Here is a 21,933-nt window from a genome sequence, read left to right as displayed (position 1 = left end):
CACCGCATTCAAACTGTACTTTACTTACATTAATTTCGTCAGTTCATCCGTATCACAACACTCGAGAATTAACTTTACAACGTCTTTCCCAGCTAGTTACACACTTGTAAATAAATTCACTAAACAATCTAATCACTTACTCGAAACACAAGTATTTCACATGATCCTGCCACTTTCACTAGAAGAAAGCTATGACGCTTCCAACTGAGTACTCGTAAGCAGTCGAAAACGTCAGCGGAGCGGCGCGCGCGCATGCCCGCTCTCGCGTCACACTGGCTGGCGCTAAGGCTCCCCCCTCCTTCCTACGGTTTACCCACACTGTCTGCATTCTACATTATGAAGAGTCAGACAGAGCAGATTCAAGTAAACATTCACTTCACGTCACACATTCACAGTCTTTGCTTCTTATATTAAATAAATGATCTACTCATTGATATAGAATAGAATATAAAATTTATATTATAAAAATGACGCCACACACAAAAACAAGACAATAACATCATTTAAATCAGAATCATTTATTCAACGTAATTATCATGGATAAACTTGTTGAAGGTTAATGTAACATTTTTGAATTTACGTCATTTCGCAAGGTGTTATGGTTGAGGAGAAGAAATGACAAGAAACTGCAACAGCAACACATCTTTTAAAAACCAATGAGGATATACATTACAAGTTATTTAATAACTAGAGGAACACATTCAATACCAGACATTTTTATCATTTAGGTAGTCATTAATCTTCTAATAAGCTTTTTTACATAAAGTAAGCTTCACATGAGCTTTAAATTTATTTTCTGACTTTAAAATATTATCTGGTATTTTATTGTAAAAACGTATACATAACCCCAAAAAAGATGAATTTAATTTACTTAATCTAGAATTTTGAATAGCAATTTTATGTTTATGCCTTTCACAGTTTCTCGGAAGGAGAGATACATTTTTACGTACATACATAATGTTTTCATATATATATTGACTTGCGACCGTCAGTATATTTATTTCTTTAAACAGCTCCCTCAAAGAGTCCCGACAACGCAGCTTATAAATAGCGCGAACTGCTCTTTTTTCAATGATGAAAATAGTTTCTACATCAGCGGCTCGACCCCACAGCAAAATACCGTAAGACATTATGCTGTGGAAGTAGCTGAAGTAGACAAGTCTAGCAGTGGGTACATCTGTGAGTTGTCGGATCCTTCTGACGGCATATGCTGCTGAACTTAGCTTGCCCGCTAGTGATACAATATGTGGGCCCCATTGAAGTTTTGAATCTACAGTAATTCCTAAGAAAACTGTGTGTTCAACAAAATCTAGTTTCTCGTCGTTAATTTTAATGTTATTATTTACTTTCTTTACGTTTGGTAGAACAAATTTAATACACTTCGTTTTCTTAGCATTTAAAACTAGGTTATTTACTGTAAACCAACTTAGAACTTGCGATACAGCGCTGTTTGCTTCGTCAAATTCCTCTAACTTTCTGTCGATTTTAAATATAAGAGAAGTGTCATCCGCGAAGAGCACAATGTCAGCTTGGTTCTGTACTACATAAGGTAAATCATTTATGTACACTAAAAAAAGAAACGGACCCAAAATGGATCCTTGAGGAACTCCCATTTGAACATGAGAGCCCGATTTTTTTTTGGTCTTTTATTTAACTAAGGGCTTTTAACAAAATTTGTTATGCCAGCCCCATCGATCAAGACTGACTAAAACTGATAAAAAATCATATTTAATTTATGCCCCCACCCACAACAGCCTAAGATTAAATTTTCACAAAACAATTACAAAAAAAAGCAAAACGGATTTTCGTCCAAATGATCATAAGATGGTGGTGGACGTCCTGATATAAAAAGGCTTCAATCAGCACAAGTCGCGGCGCGAACCACGACGCTGCTGGTATTATGTGTGATTTTATAATTAATGTACACCTAATGATTGACATTTAAATTATCAATTTTATTTTATTTTACTATTACTGCATGTTATAATTTAAATAACTAAAAATGTAGACCAAATGTTCAATGCTGACCATCTGCAAACTGTAATACCATTTTTATTGCGAACATACATACATACATACATAAACTCACGTCTATTTCCCACCGGGGTAAGCAGAGACTATAGAATTCCATTTGCTTCGATCCTGACACACTTCTCTTGCTTCCTCCACATTCATCAATCGCTTCATACACGCACGCCTGTTCAGAGTAGATCGTATTAAACCTTTTCTAAGGACTTCTCCAATTTGGTCATGGTAAGTTCTTCTCGGTCTTCCTCTGCCAGCTCTACCATCAACTTTCGCTTTATATACCGCTTTTGCAATTCTATTATCCTTCATCCGCTCTAAGTGTCCAAACCAACCTAACATTCCCTTCTCAATCTTAGTCACTATATTGTCTTTTACACCACATATCTGCGAACAAAATAATAATATGATTATGAATTATGAATAGTACAACGTATACGTATACTACTACGTAGCCAAGGGGCCTTAGCCAAGTTGCAAACGATTATGACCATTAATAGGGACAGTGACAAAAATGTATGGTATTGACGTTAAGTGACTTAAGCTCTGACGTGTCAAACCAATACAGGATGTAAGTGACATCAGAACGAAAACTTTGAGATATGATTCAGACCATGATTCTGAGTTGATATCAAGTTGTCTTTTAACGGCCTCCGTGGCCCAGTGGTTAAGCATTGTGCTCACGATCCGGAAGTCCCGGGTTCGAATCCCGGTGGGAACAAATCACAAAATCACATTGTGATCCCTAGTTTGGTTAGGACATTACAGGCTGATCACCTGATTGTCCAAAAAGTAAGATGATCCGTGCTTCGGAAGGCACGTTAAGCCGTTGGTCCCGGTTAGTACTTACTTATGTAAGTACGTAGTCGTTACATGAGTCATGCTCAATAATAACCCTGACACCAGAGTTTATGGGGTTGGTAATCCACCTCACAACCCACACGATAGAAAAAGACGACGAAGTTGTCTTTTAACAAATTGCGGATGAACTTATTGCGCAAGCGTCAGCAAATCTAGAATGACTCACGTCAAGTCATAGAACACATTACGACCGAAATGAGTCTTTTGCACTCTCCAAACATACCTGTATTCAGATAATAAACCACACAAGTAAACGTACTGTGAGTTATATGCCTCACTTTACGCGTCGTAAGTTATTCAAGTCTTCAAAAGACGTCTCACATTTAGGGCAAAGGCCTTCCAGCATCTAGATAACAAAAACATATATTATTTCGGGCTTTCATTATCCCTATTCATACAGTGTGTACGTCTTCATGGTAATAACCAAGCGTTCTTCCTTTCTTTGACAAGCGCTTAGAAATACCGAAATAAATTAATTGCCCTTACAGCTATAGTACAGACCCCTTTGTGTAGAAGAACCATGGGCGAGGATCATCATTTTCTTACCCAATAGGGTATTTAACTGCATCAAAGATAAATTACAAAATGTTAATCTAGAAATAGAAGCCAGCCTAAAAATGCAAAAAATCAATTTCATCTTACTTTTCGACTTACGTATTGCGAATTTTATTTATAACTTAAGTAACAAAAAACGTCGTACTCCGTTTGACATCTTTTATTGATGAGGTTTTACAGGGCAGTACTTCCATACAAACTCAAAAAAAACTTTCCATTTTTTCAAGTTTCCAAGGTTACGTCAAAAGTATCTCATTTGACTAGGGTACAAGACTGCCTATTTCTCCTACCAGGTGTGTGTTATTAAGTTTTGACAGTTAATCAAATCAAATCAAATATACTTTATTGCACAGAACTACATTTCACTTCACTCACATTCACATTTCTCATTCTTCATTTTTCATTCTTCACATTTCATTTGACAGTTCTCCATACTATTTGAGTAAGTAATCAAACATGTTGTTTTGGTTATATTTTCACACTTTAACCTGCTGCGCAGTGTTTATTTGCAAAATCATAGTGTTATATTTATCCCCTAAATATCGGAAATGCATTTTTTTAATCAAAACTGCATTTTTACAACAGGCAGCTTTTCTTTTTCGTAATTTATCCTTCAGACGGGATGTACTCCACATTTTATAATTGATCACGAATTTTAGCTCGCAAGTATGGAGAACTGTCAAAATTTAGGAACAATATTTTTTTTTGTTTTGGTTTTCCCCGAAGGGTAAGGCAAAGGGAACTATGCCCATACAGCCATGTCTTACGCATTCTTTTTCTTGATGATTAATGAAATGATGAAGGGTGATGATGATGAAACCTAAGCCCCCACCCTCGGAGCAGACTCCTACTCCAAACCCCAAACGAATTAACTCAAAAGTCCGCATAAACTTTTGAGTTATGAAGCGGCTTGTTGGCACGAAGCGAAAAAAGGTAGATACACTTTGTCCACCGAATAATCCGATATAATAACACTGTCGCGAATATTTTCCGACTAACTTAATGCGATCATTAACCACAAAACACCACTTCGTATTAATTATTTAGATTATTCAATGAAGAAAGCAACTGTCCCGTTCCCGTTTCCCGACAAAAATCAATAGGAACAATCAGTTGCCACCTACATTTAATTTTGACATACTTACATTTGGTTTTTTTTATTTATTTTCTTTGATTATTTTTTTATTATTATTATTATTTTTAAACTAGAAAGTTGTTGTCCTCATTTGGTAAAAAACCGGCCAAGAGTTTTTCTCTCACGCCCGTAAGGTTGCATTTCTTTTTTATTTTAACTCGACAGATTTCAAATAAGACTAGTAAATGGAAGTAGCAACGGTTCGGCTCTGTCTCTATCAATTGTCACTCGATATTAAACTAATAATGTAGATACATCTTTTATTCCACTTGTGTTTACGCTAAGTTTGGATAGGCCAAGTCTATAACATAATTATCTTGTAGATTTTCCTGTTTGTCCAGCACTAGTGACCCAAGTTTTATTTACATTTGAGCTCTTAGAGACGCTACTTAGCCGTCTTAAGCATCTAACAACTTCGGAGCAAATATTTCTGGAAGACAGTTTCAGTGGTTTTAATAGTCGTTGGTAAGTTACTGAGCAAAATTTTTACCTATAAGGTAATATATTCATATTTTTACAGTATAATCTTTAGAGCAGACTTAAGAAAAAGATTTATGATACGAGTGTAAGGGATAGGGTTTGAAGAGGAAGGTCTAGGCGTGCATACCGCGATTAGATCCAGGATGTTTTAAAAAAACGCCAGGTCAAGAGTACTCAAAACCGTCAAGCATATAATGAAGTCTTTGATGAGCGTGGAAGAAGCGAAAGTAGTGTGTAAGGATCGTAGTAAACGGAATTCTCTGCCTACCCCAATGGGAAATAGGCGTGATCTTATATATTATGTTAGTAATCTTTAGAGAAATGCCTGTCTGTAATGCCAGCAAAGGTGTTGCAATGTTGTTTGCTATTCTTATCTTAGCAGGCGTCGGAGCACGACTGAACAATGAATAAACGAGCAAGGACCATAACCATAGCAACGTTATGACATTCGCCAGTAATAATAGTAAGGATTAAATATTATCGAAATACAAAAACTACAGTTTTCTGTTCTGAGACTACAGTAATTAAGATGTTGCTGGAGGTAAAATTATTTCCTTCATCACTTTTGTATGAAACATACCTAATAGTCTCTCTCAGGCATGTTGTCTTAAACGTTGTACCGGATGAGAGCCTTCAGCGCTTCCCATTTGTCCGGCGAAATAGTGCCATCTGCGGCAAATCTACAATAAGTCACGTAAAAAAAAACCTAATAGTCTTCCATTTATGGTCAGTCACATCACTAGCGCGAGCAAACCAACGCGTCTCAATGTTTGGATCTTGTAATTTAATATAATATCCTAAGTAATACAGTTCATTCAAATATTTATTGTATTTTTTGTTCGTAGAAATACAAGCTAAGGAGACAGTACAGAATAAAACTCCTGTTGACTTTGTGCCCCATTTATTTATTGTCCTTTTGCACGAATTAACACGCATGAATAAAAGGGCAAATAATACACCCACCCAAAATAATTTGAATAATAATTCAAGATTTGAATTGTTTGGGTGTATAAAATACACCCAAACAATTCAAATCATCCAACTAAGTTTTCCCGGGGCGAAGGAGCGAGCAGTCGAGCGCGTGTGCCAAGCGTGAATCGTTTGCATAAAAGCAATGATTAATATAATTAAATGTAACGTCCTTTATACATCCTAGCTTATAGTACGCTCTCTTAAGCTAATATCTCTCCTTTAATATTTATTCTATGATCAAAGTTATCATTAATCTCTATGACAATTGTATAAACTTTTTAAATTCAGAATCTGTTCACACACCTTAATATTCAATTAACAGAGCCTATATATTCAATAAACACAGTCCAGAAGTTCAATAAACTTAGACTAATATTATTTTAATAAACGCAGCCCAGACATTCAATAAACACGGCATAGATATTAAATAAACGCAGTCTAGAATAAGTGTTCATTGAATATCTAGACTGTTAGACCAGGCTTTGTAGCTTAGTATTAAATAAATGCAGGCTGGATATTCATTATATAATAGCTTACTTTACCGAAAGCTAAAAACCTAAACTGCCTATTTACCTATTTATTTATTCTTTGCGGTAAAGTTTTAGGAAAAGTTAATATTAAGTAAATAATGAGGTGGACAGGGAAACGAGATAATTTAATTGGGTACTATTTTTATATTGAGGTAACTACCTAACCTAATTGTTTCTCCGCATTACAATTATCTTTCTCTGCTTTGAAGATTTCGTACTCTTCTGCAAAGGATATTTTTATATAACATTAACTAATCTTACCTAATCTGAAACGTCCGTTGCTCTTCAAAGACCTCTCTCAATTTCTTCTAGAATTCTCTCTACAGCGGAGTCGAGAACCACATGCACATACATTATAGACACGCCCTTAGTCCCTGTTGGGTTAAATCAAATCATTTAATCGCATAGGATTAATGGTTTTGTCAACAGTTGGAGGATGTTCTAAGTATCACATGGTCCGCCAGATATAAGCATGCAAAAATTTGGGAGGTAAGTAGGTACCTACTTAATTAACTAATATAAATCTACTTACTAACTTACCACACTTAAGTAATCAAAGTAATCAAGATGGACAGATGATGATGAGGGGTTTCCTCCACCACACAGTAAAATATCTAATTACCTAGTCGCGCCATCCTCATACCCGCGTATGCCTGTCACCTAAAAAAATAAATATAATACCTACATAAATAAAATGGCACGCATTGATTTCACACATAACGCAATTTTAAATATACATATTTGCCATCAGATCTGAAGGTAAAACCAGGCGTTTAGGTATTGCAGGTTAATCTACATTTTGCTTGACATTATTTTTACTACTACAACGAGTACAGAGCGTTGAGGTTTCCCTAACAAACAAAAAACATTCATAAGATAAGCCTCCTCAGTAAATATGTGAAATTATTATAAAACACAACTGCATGTATAAAACAGAGATGCAAACTTAGGAAAATTGAGAATTTGACGGATATTGGGGCGTTTACCTAATTACTCACCGTATGTTACCAACCTAACCTTATGCTACCATGTGGAACCTAATCTTCTTATCGTGTCGATGGCAAACTAATAATATCGGCCCAGAACGTAGCAACAAGTATGGCGCTATCTGCAGCGCTCATCAGATCCTCCTGCGTGCAGGTGTTCGGGCATGCAGGATACGAAAAAGATGTTCAGATGTTACTTCGGTCCACCTTCGACTTCGATTCCGGACTCGAAGTGTATTTAGAGTAGTGATGAAAGAAACTAAGTCTTTTAAGGCCTATTAAAAAGACTAGCCTTCATCTTAAAGGACTCGACTCTAAAATGAAGACTAAAGGTTCGAGTTTTTATTAATAAGACTTAGTCGTTGTATTATAAAGACTAAACGACTTAAACGACTATAGTTGTTTTTAAAAAACTTAAAGACTAAAATGACTGAAGTTGTTTTTAAAAGGACTAGCACTTGAGTATTACACATGACTCATGCATCATCTTTTGTGTCCTACTAACCACATAGATAGAAAAAAAAAACATAAGTTATATTCAGAAATGTTTAATGATTTTTGTATTATAATACGACATGCATCATGCACGAAGGACTAGCGCTCGCGCTACTAAAGGCTATAAGGCACTTTCAGTCCTTTTAGTCGTTTTAGTCTTTTAAGCCTTTTACGTTATAAGGTTAAAGACTACGACTGAAATTAGTCGTTATTTGTAATCTTATGACTAAAGACTAAAGGGTTACAAGACTAATTTAGTCGTAAGGCGTTAAAAATTAGTCTAGTCTTTTTAATAGGCCTTGAAAGACTAAGTTTCTTTCATCACTAATTTAGAGACTTCCAAGTAAACTTAGGCAAATCAAGACCTGGCGGAGGTCTCTCGAACGGCGAAACATCGCGAAACATGCTGTATCCACCAACTTAGCATGAGCTGGAACCCAATAAATGATATGATTATAAGCGTCATCTAGAAGTCAAATAGAAAATGGAAAACTTTTTTTTGTTTTAAACTAGTTTTTGTTTGAATGTTAGCATTGTACAGTTTTTGACCTAGTCACCTTCCCAATTGAACGTGCCCTTAAAGCGTCCCTTCAGCCAGTCTGTTTACCAGACACTATTTTTCCCCAGTTTCAATTTGGGCACAGTTGCAAATTACATGAAATCGTTTAATCCGACACTTTTATCACGCATTACAGTAAATTTGAATGTATAGGCTTTTTTTTAAAAAAAAAGTAGGTCAACTAAAGAACTTCATTATCGTGTATCTAGTTTTCATTAGCGGAGGTGGATACGTCCTCCGTGGTCCAGTGGTTGAGCGTTGGGTTCACGATCCGGAGGTCCCGGATTTGAATCCCGGTGGGGACATATCACAAAATCACTTTGTGATCCCTAGTTTGGTTAGGACATTACAGGCTGATCATCTGATTGTCCAAAAAGTAAGATGATCCGTGCTTCGGAAGGCACGTTAAGCCTTTGGTCCCAGTTACTACTTACTGATGTAAGTTAGGGGTCCTTACATAAGCCATGTCAGGGGCTTTTGGCGGCTCAATAATAACCCAGGACACCAGGATTGATGAGGTTGGGACCTCACATACCTCACATACCACACGATAGAAGAGGAAGATTAGCGGGGGTGAGGTGTTGGTACTTAGTTCATCTTGCGATGTACAATCAAAGAGCAAAAGTTCAGTCACTGAGCCCAGCGAATTATTTGTAAACAGTGGTGAAATTATGAACCATTAGTTGTCATAATTATAAAATTTGTTTTTGGTATTACAGAAACGATATGTAACCAGGAGGTCTTAAGTGCAACCACTTAATTTGATTACTTTTCAGTAAACTGATTGTGCAGCTTATCTTTTTAAAGAACGTCTAGGGCCCTGTGTCGAGGTTTTTCTTGCAGCTTCTTTTACCCGGCTATACAGGTTGTGAGAAGCTGCAGTAGTTTTAGGCGGAAAAATTGACGATTCAAAGTGTAACTATGTTACCTACTGAATAAAGATATTTTTGAATTTGAATTTGAATCGTAACTTTGACTAGGTACCCCAATTGTGAGCTTATGCATGTTATGTTTTATGGTCCACTAACCTTAACTAATATTATTAACTCTACCTAGTTAAGCGTCCAGACTGCCTGGAGAATGCGCCACGTTGCACATTCACCAAGATAAGCTCATGAAGCGTCTAGACTGCCTAGAGAATGCGCTACGTTGCATAAGATAAGCCGTGATGAGATCAGACGCTTGGTCCCTTCCCATTAGTTTTTTAAAGTAGTCTTAAGCTGAACTTCTTTTAGAGAATACGTGTGTCTTATTCTAAATAAATAGTTTTAAATTCAATTAAATTGTCTTTTTAAAAACAGTCCTCTCACCCCGGGTGATTTATCTGGCGCAGCCGGTAGGATATTTGCATTAAGGCTGCACCTGAGGACTAGAAAATCGGTCGTCGGGTCAAAAAGTCGCAGATATCCACGAACCAAATAAATAAGTTAAACACAAGTGAGTGAGCGGACAGAGTGAAAATCGTTTTCACATAATACGAGAGACACATAATTCTACGAAGTTCAGTGCAGCTTTATCGTGGAGGATATGGCAGTGAGCAGATTGTGAGTGACTAATTCGCATTCCACTTCTTATGCTTATCTATTCCTGTTAGTTGCGGGCTCAATTATTAATAAGTGAACTCTATAGCTCTATATAGTTTGTTTCGGTTAACTTCACTGAGATAAAGAATATCTGATTTTCACATATCGCACTAAAATAGGTGATAAGTGAACTTTTAAGTATTTTTATTACTTTTGTTTGTTACATTTATTTTATTTTGTGTGTGTTTCGTTATAAAACTAAATATGGCTCAAGTAACGTTAGTTCCCAAAGAAATGCTGTGTTTGATACCGAAGTTTAGTGGTCAACCTGAACAGCTTAATTTATTCTTATCTAAAGCTCAATATGTACTAGATAGTTACACGATACAGGGTAACCTTGCTCAGAGCACATACCTTTTCCATTGTATAAGTAGTAGGCTTGTAGATAGAGCAGCTACCCTTATCAGTGAGAGACAAGACATAACGTCCTGGGATGCATTGAAATCTGTGTTACTTCAGCATTTCGGTGACCCACGCTCAGAGGAGTGCATTAGTATTGAACTCGAGAGCATGAAAATAAAGTCGGGGGAGTCCTACAATGAGTTCTGTAACCGCATTCAACATGTTCGCAGCGCCTTATTTGCTAAAGTAAACCGGTTGACCGACGAAGGCGTAAAAGCAGCCAAAATGATCATTTACAATAACAGCGCGCTCAATGTTTTTCTATATAACCTTCCGGAAAACCTAATACGTATTGTTCGCCTAAAAGGTTGCTCCACTCTCGAAAATGCGTTAGGCATCGTAACTGAAGAGGTGAATTTCCAGCACCAATATAACTCTAAACACAAACAGTTAACTTCAACACATAATGTACAACCACAAAATTCTCAAAATGTTCAACCCCAGAATTTTAAATTTAATATTCCACAAAATACACCTGTCTTTCGACCAAGTGCTTTACAACAGTTCCGGATGCCATTACCTGGAAATCCTCAATTTAAATTTGGGATTCCACAGCAGATGGGCTATAAGCCAAACCTGACCCAAAACCAAAATAATTTTAAACCAAACCCTCAATTTAAATTCGGTATTCCCCAACCTCAAGGTTTTAGACCCAACTTCAATCAAAACACACAGGGTTTCAAATTCGGGATTCCCAATCAGTATCGGTTCGGGATTCCACCCCAGCCTCAGGGATACAGACCCCCTGTAAACAACTCCAAACCATTGGACACTGATGTCTCTATGCGAACAGCAACAAGACAGTACATGTTAGATGAACCTAAAGGTAATAATAACCTTTTCTATAACTACGAACTTGCGGAAACTTACTGTCATCCAAATGAAGGAGATTATGAAGCATATTACGATCTGTATGAAGAGCCGACCAGCTCGGAAACAACCGAAACTACCCCGGATTTTCACGAGCCGGCCGCACCCAACAACCCGATATAGTAAATCTTAATTGTGATAGCTTATTAAAATTACCACACATTAACTTACCTGAGATAAATGCTCGTTTTATGATAGACACGGGAAGCACTCGATCGTTTATCAGCCCAAGGAAAGTTGACGAGTTCTTCGCCAACTATAAGTTCTTCGAACCCTTCGAGGTTGTAAGCACTCACGCTCGTAGCAGACACGACGAAGTCATCGTCATACCCCTTCTGAAAACTTTTAAGAGCATGTTACAACATAAGTTTTATGTTTATGACGTCGATAATCGCTACGATGGCTTGATCGGTTCCGACCTTCTAAAACAACTAGGCGCCACAATCGATATGCAGAATCAAGTTCTCCGAACGAAAAATGTAGAAATACCAATAATATATAACCCACCATACGAAGTGCAGCTTCAACCACGTACTGAAACACGCGTGACGATTCCTGCGGACCTGAAAGATGGAGAGGCGATTATTAATTTCGTAGATTTCGGTAAAGACGTGCGTATGCCGAGCGCAATAGTGACATGCAAAAATTATTTCGCGACAACTGTAATACAAAACGCCTCTAGAGATATCGTCACATTAACTTTTTCTAAACCGTTGCACGTCGAAAAATTCGAACGAAATGAATGCAACATCAACTTTACCACGACTAATATCGAGATTGACGAATTACTGAAAGACAATTTAAAACGACTCCGGCTTGATCACATGAACAAAGAAGAAAAGGATAAAATATTTAAATTATGCCATGAATTTCGCGACATCTTTTATTGTGAACAACTACCGCTAACTTTTACCAACGAAGTAAAGCATAACATTCGTACAAAAAATGAAGATCCCATCTATATTAAACCATTTAGACAACCACCAGCTCAAAATCTGGAAATAGAAAAGCAAGTGCAAAAACTCCTCAAGGACAATGTTATACAAGAATCCCATTCACCATGGAGTGCCCCAGTCCACCTCGTCCCAAAAAAAATGGATGCCTCAGGCGAGGTCAAATACCGAATGGTAATAGATTACCGTCGCCTGAATGACGTCACCACCGATGATAAATATCCACTGCCCAACATTACCGATCTATTCGATAAGCTGGGAAAGTCTACATATTTCAGCACAATAGACTTAGCAAGTGGATATCATCAAATAGAAGTTGCAGAGCAGGACAGACCGAAAACAGCCTTTTCTACACAATCGGGACATTACGAGTTCACTCGCATGCCGTTTGGACTCAAAACAGCTCCGGCCACGTTCCAGAGGGCCATGGATAGCATTTTAAGAGGATTGCAGGGTATACACTGTATGGTATATCTTGACGATATCATTGTATACTCATGTAGTCTTCAGGAACACATAGAAAAGCTCAGGAAAGTTTTCGAACGGCTCAGAGCAACTAACCTTAAAATAACCCTGGATAAATCCGAGTTCCTCAGGAAGGAAGTTCTCTACCTTGGCCATGTCATTACAAAGGATGGACTACAACCAAACAACGATAAGATAGAGGCTGTTCTCAATTTCCCATTGCCTAAAACACCTACCGAAATTAAGAGTTTCCTTGGCCTCGTGGGATATTACAGGAAATTCCTGAAAGATTTCGCCAAAATTACACGACCCCTAACAGTCTGTCTGAAAAAGAAAAACAAGGTTGAAATCACCGATGAGTTCAAAGCAGCTTTTGAAAGATGCAAAGAGCTCCTCGTAAGCGCCCCTCTACTTCAGTTTCCGGATTTTTCGAAACCATTTGTGTTAACCACCGATGCTTCCAACTTTGCCATCGGTGCAGTACTTTCACAGGGACCAATAGGAAGCGACAAACCCATTGCATACGCGAGCAGAACTCTCAATGACGCAGAAACTAAATATAGCACCATCGAAAAAGAGCTTTTGGCCATTGTATGGGCCGTAAAACACTTTCGTCCGTATCTGTACGGCAGAAAGTTTACAATATACACAGACCACCGACCCCTCGCATGGTTGAATTCCATGAAGGACCCAAATTCCAAATTAACAAGATGGAAGTTGCGACTTTCAGAATTCGATTTTGACATTATATACAAAAATGGCAAACAAAATAGCAACGCGGACGCGTTATCCCGTATAAGGCTAAATGCTTTAGGTAAAGACGATACTGAATCCATGCAGGTGAATGTAGACGAATCTGAAAGACGATTACATTCTTACTTGGATGATGTGGTTTCTGAAATTGAAAGGTTAAGTAACGCGCAACCAAATCGGGAAGACGAAGTAATATCAATAAGCAGTGGAGAGAAAGAAGAAACAACAAAGCATGAGTTAGAAACTGAGTACCCTATATTATCGCCTTCTGAAAGCACCATTACAATACCAGAAGGAACGATGAGTAACATGTCTCTATCACAAACTGTTCATTCGGCACCAGACATGGACACAAATGGCATACCTATTCTAAACGAAGCCATAGACTCTAAACCTAATCAGATGTTAATTTATACATGGAACAGAAACGAAACGGCTGTAAAGAATATCTCTAGTAACAATCAAAAGATATTAGAAGCACATTTACCAACAAATAGGCCAGATTTGGTCACTCAATTCCTAAAAGAATATGTAAAACCGAAAACTAAGCATTTCATATATTTTGAAAATGAAATTCACCGTAAACAGTTTACACAAGCGGCTATAAAACTTTTTAGAAAAGGGACAGTCAAACTATTTGAATGCACTAAAAGAGTTATACATGTAGAGGACGAAGAAGAGCAACGACAAATTGTTTTAAAATACCACGAGAGTAAGACATGTCATCGAGGAATCAACGAAACTCTCATGAAGCTGAAACGCGTATACTACTGGAACAATATGAACATAACAGTCAGTAGCGTGATAAACGCGTGTGAAATTTGTAAAGCAATGAAGTACGACCGCAAACCATACAAACCTGAATTGCAGTTGACACAGACGCAGACAAAACCTTTCCAAGAATTGTTTATGGATTTGTTCTCAATAGAAGGGAAATACTTCCTGACCATCATTGATGCGTTTAGTAAACTAGGACAGGCTTTCGAAATTCCTAATCGCTCTACACCGGAAGTAGTAAGAGCTCTGATAAAATACTTTTCATTCTACGGTGTCCCTGAGAAGATAAGCGCTGATCCCGGATCAGAGTTCAATAATACATTAATGAAAGAAACGTTAAAATTTTATAAAATAAACTTACACATAGGGACACCTCATAACCCGAATTCTATGGGCATGATCGAAAGATTTCACTCTACCATCCTAGAAATTTATCGCCTTGCGAAATACGAGCAGAAAATTACGGACGCAACTTCGATCATGACATACGCAATAATGGCGTACAATCACACCATACATTCGACAACAGGACTTACACCTTTTGAAGTCGTATTTGGACATACCGACTGTACTAATGCTTTTAACGTCGAGTTTGACAAATATTACACGCAAAAACTGGTAGCCGAACACGCGAGACGAACCAAATATCTGTATAAATATATGACGGAGGAAATGCTAGAAAAAAAGGAAAAGGTTAAAGAAAGACGGGGAGGAGAGACAGGGTTTAATCTAGCAGAAGGAGACACGATATTTATAAAAGGGGTAAACACAAGACGCGGTAAAGATAAGCCCCGGTTTCAAAAAGCAGAAGTGGTTGGAGAGATAAGTAGGAATGTAGTACCTGTCGATGTTAGGAACCGTAATACCAATGTACCTATTAAGGACATTCGTCGTCCTCCACAGGGTCGTGCTCCTGCTGGTGGTCCAGTTGAGCCAGAGCCAGGAGGAGGCCAAGCTACAACGGATTGAACACAATCCCGGGATACTTCCTGTAAAAGAGGGAACTGCTATTATAAGTTACGATAAGTGGATAATAATTAAGAATCTAGATTTAAGTTTAGTATACGATGATATAGAGTTTAATTTCAACCGCTATGCGAACCTCAACAAACACGTCCTAAACCATTTTGGCAAGAATGTTTTTAATTTCGAACTCGCGAATGTCAAAAGTCAAACTGATCACCTAAAACACATAACTTTCACTAAACTCAGACAATTAAATCCATCAAAAAGAATAAAACGTGGACTACTAAACCCTTTAGGGTCACTTATAAAAGTAATAACTGGCAACTTGGACAATGAGGATGCTGTGAAGTATGATAAAATGTTAAATGAACTCAAAACTCGACAAATTTCAGAATTAAAGAAAATGAGTCTGGTCACTGAAATGTTGGGGACATTTACGAATAACAGCAATGTAACAAAAAATAATTTCATCCAATTGGATAGGGAAATTTGGGACATTAGAAAAATACTGAATGAGTCAATGACAAATTTTACAAACAATAGATTAATTCATATTTACAATTTATTTTTACATAACTTCCAAATGTTGTATATCAGATTGGATGAAATAGAAACAGCAATAGCATTTAGCAAAATGGGAACTCTCCACCAGTCAATATTAGACACTGACGAATTTGTAACTGTTTTAGGAAAAATTGAACGTAAAGAGAGCCTTGCATATCCCGTAAATTATGTAAATTTAATTAAAATAGAGCAGTGTGTAGAGATTAAGGCATATATCAAAGAAAATCAGATAGTCTTTATCATCGAAGTTCCCTTGGTCAAAAAGGGGATATACGATTATTATCACGTCTTTCCTCTACCTATTACAAACAACCTAAATCAATCCGTCCTAATTATCCCAAAACAACCTTACCTTATTGCGAATGGTTCGAACACATTCTCACTCACCAAACGCTGCAAAGAGTTGGAGAGAGGCTTCTTTATTTGCTACGAAGAACACATTCCCCCAAGATCCATGGAGGATACCTGTGTGGCGGACTTAATGAAGTTTACTATGAATATTACCACCTGTTATCCTATCCTGGTGGAAGTGAAGACAATTAAAGTAGAGCCCATACAACCTAATCGATGGATTCTCTACTCTAAAGCCAACATCCTTTTGAAGACACGCTGTGGAAGTGAGATGAGCAGAATCTACATCAGAGGTACTTACCTGGCTGTGATCGATGATAACTGCGAACTAAAAATCGATGACGTCACACTGAGGCATCATAGTTCCGAAGCATCTCCAATACTATATCCCAAGTTACCTCTTATAAATTTTCCGGAAATCCCAACTTCAGCAGCAGCATCGCCCTGGAAGCCTATCAACTTGGATGAGGTCGACCTGCGACATCTCCAAGTGTTGTCGTACGCCCTAAAAAAAGCTGACAGTGTTGTGCTAAGTGAAAGTGATAAAAGTGTAAGTGCGGTAAATATAAATAGCATTAGTATAGGAACTCTATTTTTATATATAATCTTAGTTTTAACAATTTTTATCGGTATCTTCATAACTTTAAGAAGACGTCGAAATTCTCAGTCTCAAAAATCATCCCCTGAGAATTTCGAAGTTATGGAGGGAGGAGTTAAGCGTCCAGACTGCCTGGAGAATGCGCCACGTTGCACATTCACCAAGATAAGCTCATGAAGCGTCTAGACTGCCTAGAGAATGCGCTACGTTGCATAAGATAAGCCGTGATGAGATCAGACGCTTGGTCCCTTCCCATTAGTTTTTTAAAGTAGTCTTAAGCTGAACTTCTTTTAGAGAATACGTGTGTCTTATTCTAAATAAATAGTTTTAAATTCAATTAAATTGTCTTTTTAAAAACAGTCCTCTCACCCCGGGTGATTTATCTACCTCGTATTACCATAACATAACATAGCCCACACTTGCATCCTGCAGGGGTACGCAGAGGTGTACGTATAGATACACCCACTCCTCGATAACTACCTCATTTTAGGTATATTGGGTAGGATGGGTAGGTTAGAGCAATGTCTGGAACACATTGACTTGAGCTATGATAGCGCCCTTGTTTACATGTTTTTTTGTATAATTTTGAAAGGAAGTCACTATTTTTACATATCTTTATACTAAATCCAACTATTAAAACACGGCTTTTCCGCGGCTTGAAAACGAAGGAGAAGACTTGGCTTGAGCCTAACCCGATACGAATACAATTATAACTTTATCGTTATTAATGTGGAATATCCACGGAACAGAACAATGAGGTTGGCATTTTGTATGAGAACCGCTGTCGCCGGTTCAACCCCGCTCTCTTTTACTACTACTCCTGCAAACAGATAACTACTAATTTGGAGGCAGCAATTTTATCATTACTTCTCGTAAGATACTGCATATAAAAGTATTTTTTGATAAATAGCCGATTTTAGGTATCTATATCGTTTTCAACTGAATTGGAGGTGGTGGCCCCGCGACAGAGCATCACACTATTTTAGCTTTCTTTTTGATATTTGTTTTTTTGCCCTGCAGGTTACAATGTACAAGACGACATTTTAACATACTACGCGGAGTTCCGATCGTCGTCAGTATTGAGGAAGAGCCGAGTGCAAAGTTGTAGTATGAATTATATACCCAAACTTGTATCAAGACACAATGCATCAATATAGGAATCTTTTGTAGTTCTATTATATACTAGACTCTTGTATTAATTTGTTATACAATATTAACTACTTATATATATCTCAAATTATAAAATGTATCTACGTATTATTTACAAGTCATCATAAGCTTAGTGGAATAGCGCCTCACGAACCGCCTCCCGTCTAAAAATCCCCAAAATACTGGGTTATTTACCAAAACTTTTTGCCTGCGACTTAAGCCGCTCACATAGAGTATACATAGCGTACTAAGTCCTTCTCTGAAAACTATTGTTAACCTAGGTAGATTAGAGCAGGTGCTCTAGTATTAATCCAGAGTTTGAGTTGTCTAAATAGTTACCAAACATCGAAATATGTTAAGCCGATTCGCCGTGCTTGTGAAATAAAACACAAACATACATGCGTGTGGGATGGTCGGGCAAAAAATAAACAAGATGTCGCCCATGAACAGTTTTTTTTATTTCCTTTTCTTATACACTTTGGACTTATTTATACGCAGATCAAAAAAAAACACCCTTCCATCTCGGCTCTCACCCAGCGCCTCCTTTTCAAAATTACTCTGAATCCGTTTACTCCGTTCGATTCAACTCAATAATACGTCTTCTTTCTATTAGTTATCATCCTCCTAGCATTATCCGGTTTTTCGCAGAGTTCACTTACCTACCCTGAAGATTTAACAAGTCCGGTTTTTTTACAGAAGCGACTGCCTGTTTCGACCATCCAACCCGCGTCGGGAAAACCAGCCCAATACAGGTTATGTCACATACCTCCGAAAATGCATTTCTCGGGAATGTCGCTTTCACCGCTGAGCACGTGATAATCATTTATGATCCACAATTCGACAGTCATTGGTTTAGGCCTGTGCTGGATTCGAACCTGCGACTGTATTTTCTCTATTAGTCTTCGTTCAAAAATCAACATTCAGCCTCTCACTTATCACACATACGCGTTTATAACATTAGTGTGATTAGATTGAGTACCTAGTTAGTTTTCACACTCACTAATTTAACAGCCATGCTCTTGTCGGTGTAGCATTCTCCATTCTTGTCTATCAAAAAACAATTCCTTCACTTCCTTATAAGACACGACGTTGGCCTTCTCTTTAATCTGTTTCATGTAAGCTCTTCTTGGTCTTCCCCTTCGTCTTTAGTTCCTTTCTATTTAGGTTTATAGATAATAAAGTCAAGCCCTACTAATGGTCTTATCTCACTAGGACACCATAATGGCGCCACCCCAGTCGCGCTTGGTTGTGCAACCAAGAAAACACCAGCAGGGCTAACATGCGTACCGTGATAAAATTATCGATCGAACCAATACATTTTGTCGAAATATAAGTTTGTATTTTTCTCTAACATGTGTGTCAAGTGATTTTGTTCTTATTTTGACAGAACGTGTAACGGAACCAACCCCAATAACCAATATAATATTCGGAGTTAGAATCGGAGAAGCAAAGGGTGGCTGGTACGATGTGTGAAGGTAGTGCTTCTGACTACCCTGATAGGAAAAGAGGGAGTGAACATATTATGTTTGTTTTATTAAGGGTGTTACTTTTTTTTATACGCATTCCGAAGACCTTTACACCATGGAATCCCATACTGTAGGGTAGGTACTTGAAAAGGTTTTTATAACAATTTCATAAGTATTATAGTTTTGTTGCAAATCGATAAAGAGACTAAATTAAATTAGATTAATTTGAGAATCTAGGGGAGTACTAGAATAATATTTGTATTTAGTACAATGAGAAACATAAGGCAATTAATAAAAAGCTTGAATGTGATATAGTTTAAAATATTGAAGATTCGACAATTGAGATTAAAATGAAAGTGTTATAAACGACATGACTTTTTTGGGTTCACAGATTAGCACCAATCGTCAAAACGACGTAATTATATCATCAGAATCGATAAAATGACCGTGACAAAATTTGATTACGTTGTGCATGTTTGCCCAGGTCAAGTGCATTTATACAATTATTATCATTGCTATATCATAATCATATTAAATACCTAACTCAACTAGCAGCAAAAGCACCATATTCCAATGAAAACTTTTCGTTACGTTTCGGAGAACCAGGTCGTCCAACCAGAAAACGTAGTTCATCGAAAACTTTAACAATAGCTTTGCAATTTGAAGTTTCAGTTTTGAACAAGAAGCCACGCTTCGAAAACATTTTGAAAAGGAAGGACTTTTTAATTTCTATAGTATTAAATTTCGCCTTCTGGAAGAAATTTCTGTTACAAAGAAGTTGTGGCTTTTTTCTCTGTTGTTGTTGTGTTTCTATGTTGTCCTGTGTACAAAATTATTAAAATAAAATAAATAATTTATTATTTTTTTCTAAGAACATTTTCGAAAACATCATTTAAAAATTATGAATAAAAAAATAGACAAAGCCGTTACACAAATAGAACGAATAAAGATATATCTTTAATGGCCTGACAGAACACGAGATAATGGCTCAAATATTTACATTTTTATAATGGAGTTTTTTTCTCGTGTTATGAGATCAATGACAGGCCTTATCCACTGTCAGGGTATGACCCATGTAACGACTACATACTTAGTCATACATAAATGGTAGCCGGAACTGACTGCAGAACGTTGCCGCCGAAGCACGGATCATCTTTCCACTGTTAAACGGACAAAAGCTACATCCACTTATCCTAGACTTGACTAACTCGTCCATTAAAATATCGAAGTGCTTCCAGGTATTATTTTTATCTGTGTTCTGTGGTTTAACTAATAGCTCTGTTTGAAAGTTTGGTCGAAAACCAGCCTTTGGTTTAGGTGAGCTATAACGTAAGCGAAATTCAGCTAAAACTGGTGGTCCGAATAAGCAGTTAACTTGTGTTGATGTTTGTAACTTATGACAGAAAATTTATTCAACGCGAAATAAATATATTTATATCTTTCGTGCCTACGTGTGCGTGTGGGTGTCGTTTCATGCCTTAGTTCTCTTAATATTATATTATCACCCTGAACGCATTATTGTACGTACAGGATGCGGAGGTCGCTGTAACATCCCTTAGTGTACATATTTTCTGTTTCATTGTACAGGTAATATTTTGAGAATATAATATTTTGCCAACATAATGTTTTGCGAATGTAATATTTTGAGAATATAATATTATGAGAACGAAGGGTTTCATGTGATCTTCTTCTTCTTCTATCGAGTGGGTTGTGAGGTGAATTACCAACCTCATCAAGCCTGGCGTCAGGATTATTATTGAGCCGCCAAAAGCCCCTGTCATGGCTCATGTAACGACTACTTACTTACATCAGTAAGTAATAACCGGGACCAACGGCTTAACGTGCCTTCGGAAGCGCGGATCATCTTACTTTTTGGACAATCAGGCGATCAGTCTTCAATGTCCTAACTAAACTAGGGATCACAGAGTGATTTTTGTGATCCCCACCGAGATTCGAACCCGGAACCTCCGGATCGTGAGCCCAACACTCAACTACTGGGCCACGGAGACCGTATTATTATTATTCTGATTGTCACGAATATTGATTAAACTGATGTTCAATGAGTTCTGACAATGATAATCGGCTCATATCTACTAGTATAGAAATCCTTCGTCGTGTGAACTAATTGGGCAAACACGAGCTTGGTAATACTGCAGGCTTCATACACAATCCAGCGACATAGCGTAATCATTCAAACCTCGTTGCACAATTACGCTATAGCACGGGACTAGACTAATATCGTCTACTTTGACCAATAGCCGTACGACCTTTATCTAACTAGGTAGATAACATTTGCAGCCATGACGTAAATTCAAAAATGTTACATTGACCTTCAACAAGTTTATCCATGATAATTACGTTGAATAAATGATTCTGATTCTGATTCTGATAGCGGATTGTGAGGCGATCCCCCGTGGGATGGTGGGGTATAAAGAAAC

The 21,933-nt window shown here is 37.5% G+C and overlaps 1 protein-coding gene across 1 annotated transcript in view; it reads right to left on the bottom strand.

Annotated features, from left to right (window-relative positions):
* Positions 1–259, bottom strand: part of LOC126369630 (tyrosine kinase receptor Cad96Ca) — an 86,645-nt gene extending 86,386 nt beyond the window's left edge. The window contains exon 1 of the mRNA XM_050014146.1: positions 29–259. The gene's annotated coding sequence lies outside the window, so the exon portion shown is untranslated. The remainder of the gene's footprint in view (positions 1–28) is intronic.
* Between the last annotated feature and the right edge of the window lie 21,674 nt (positions 260–21,933).

This window comes from Pectinophora gossypiella, chromosome 9, assembly GCF_024362695.1.
Source record: "Pectinophora gossypiella chromosome 9, ilPecGoss1.1, whole genome shotgun sequence".
In the NCBI taxonomy this organism is placed as follows: domain Eukaryota; kingdom Metazoa; phylum Arthropoda; class Insecta; order Lepidoptera; family Gelechiidae; genus Pectinophora; species Pectinophora gossypiella.
Note: the sequence above shows the minus strand (reverse complement) of the source record. Positions and strands in the feature narration are given on the sequence as shown.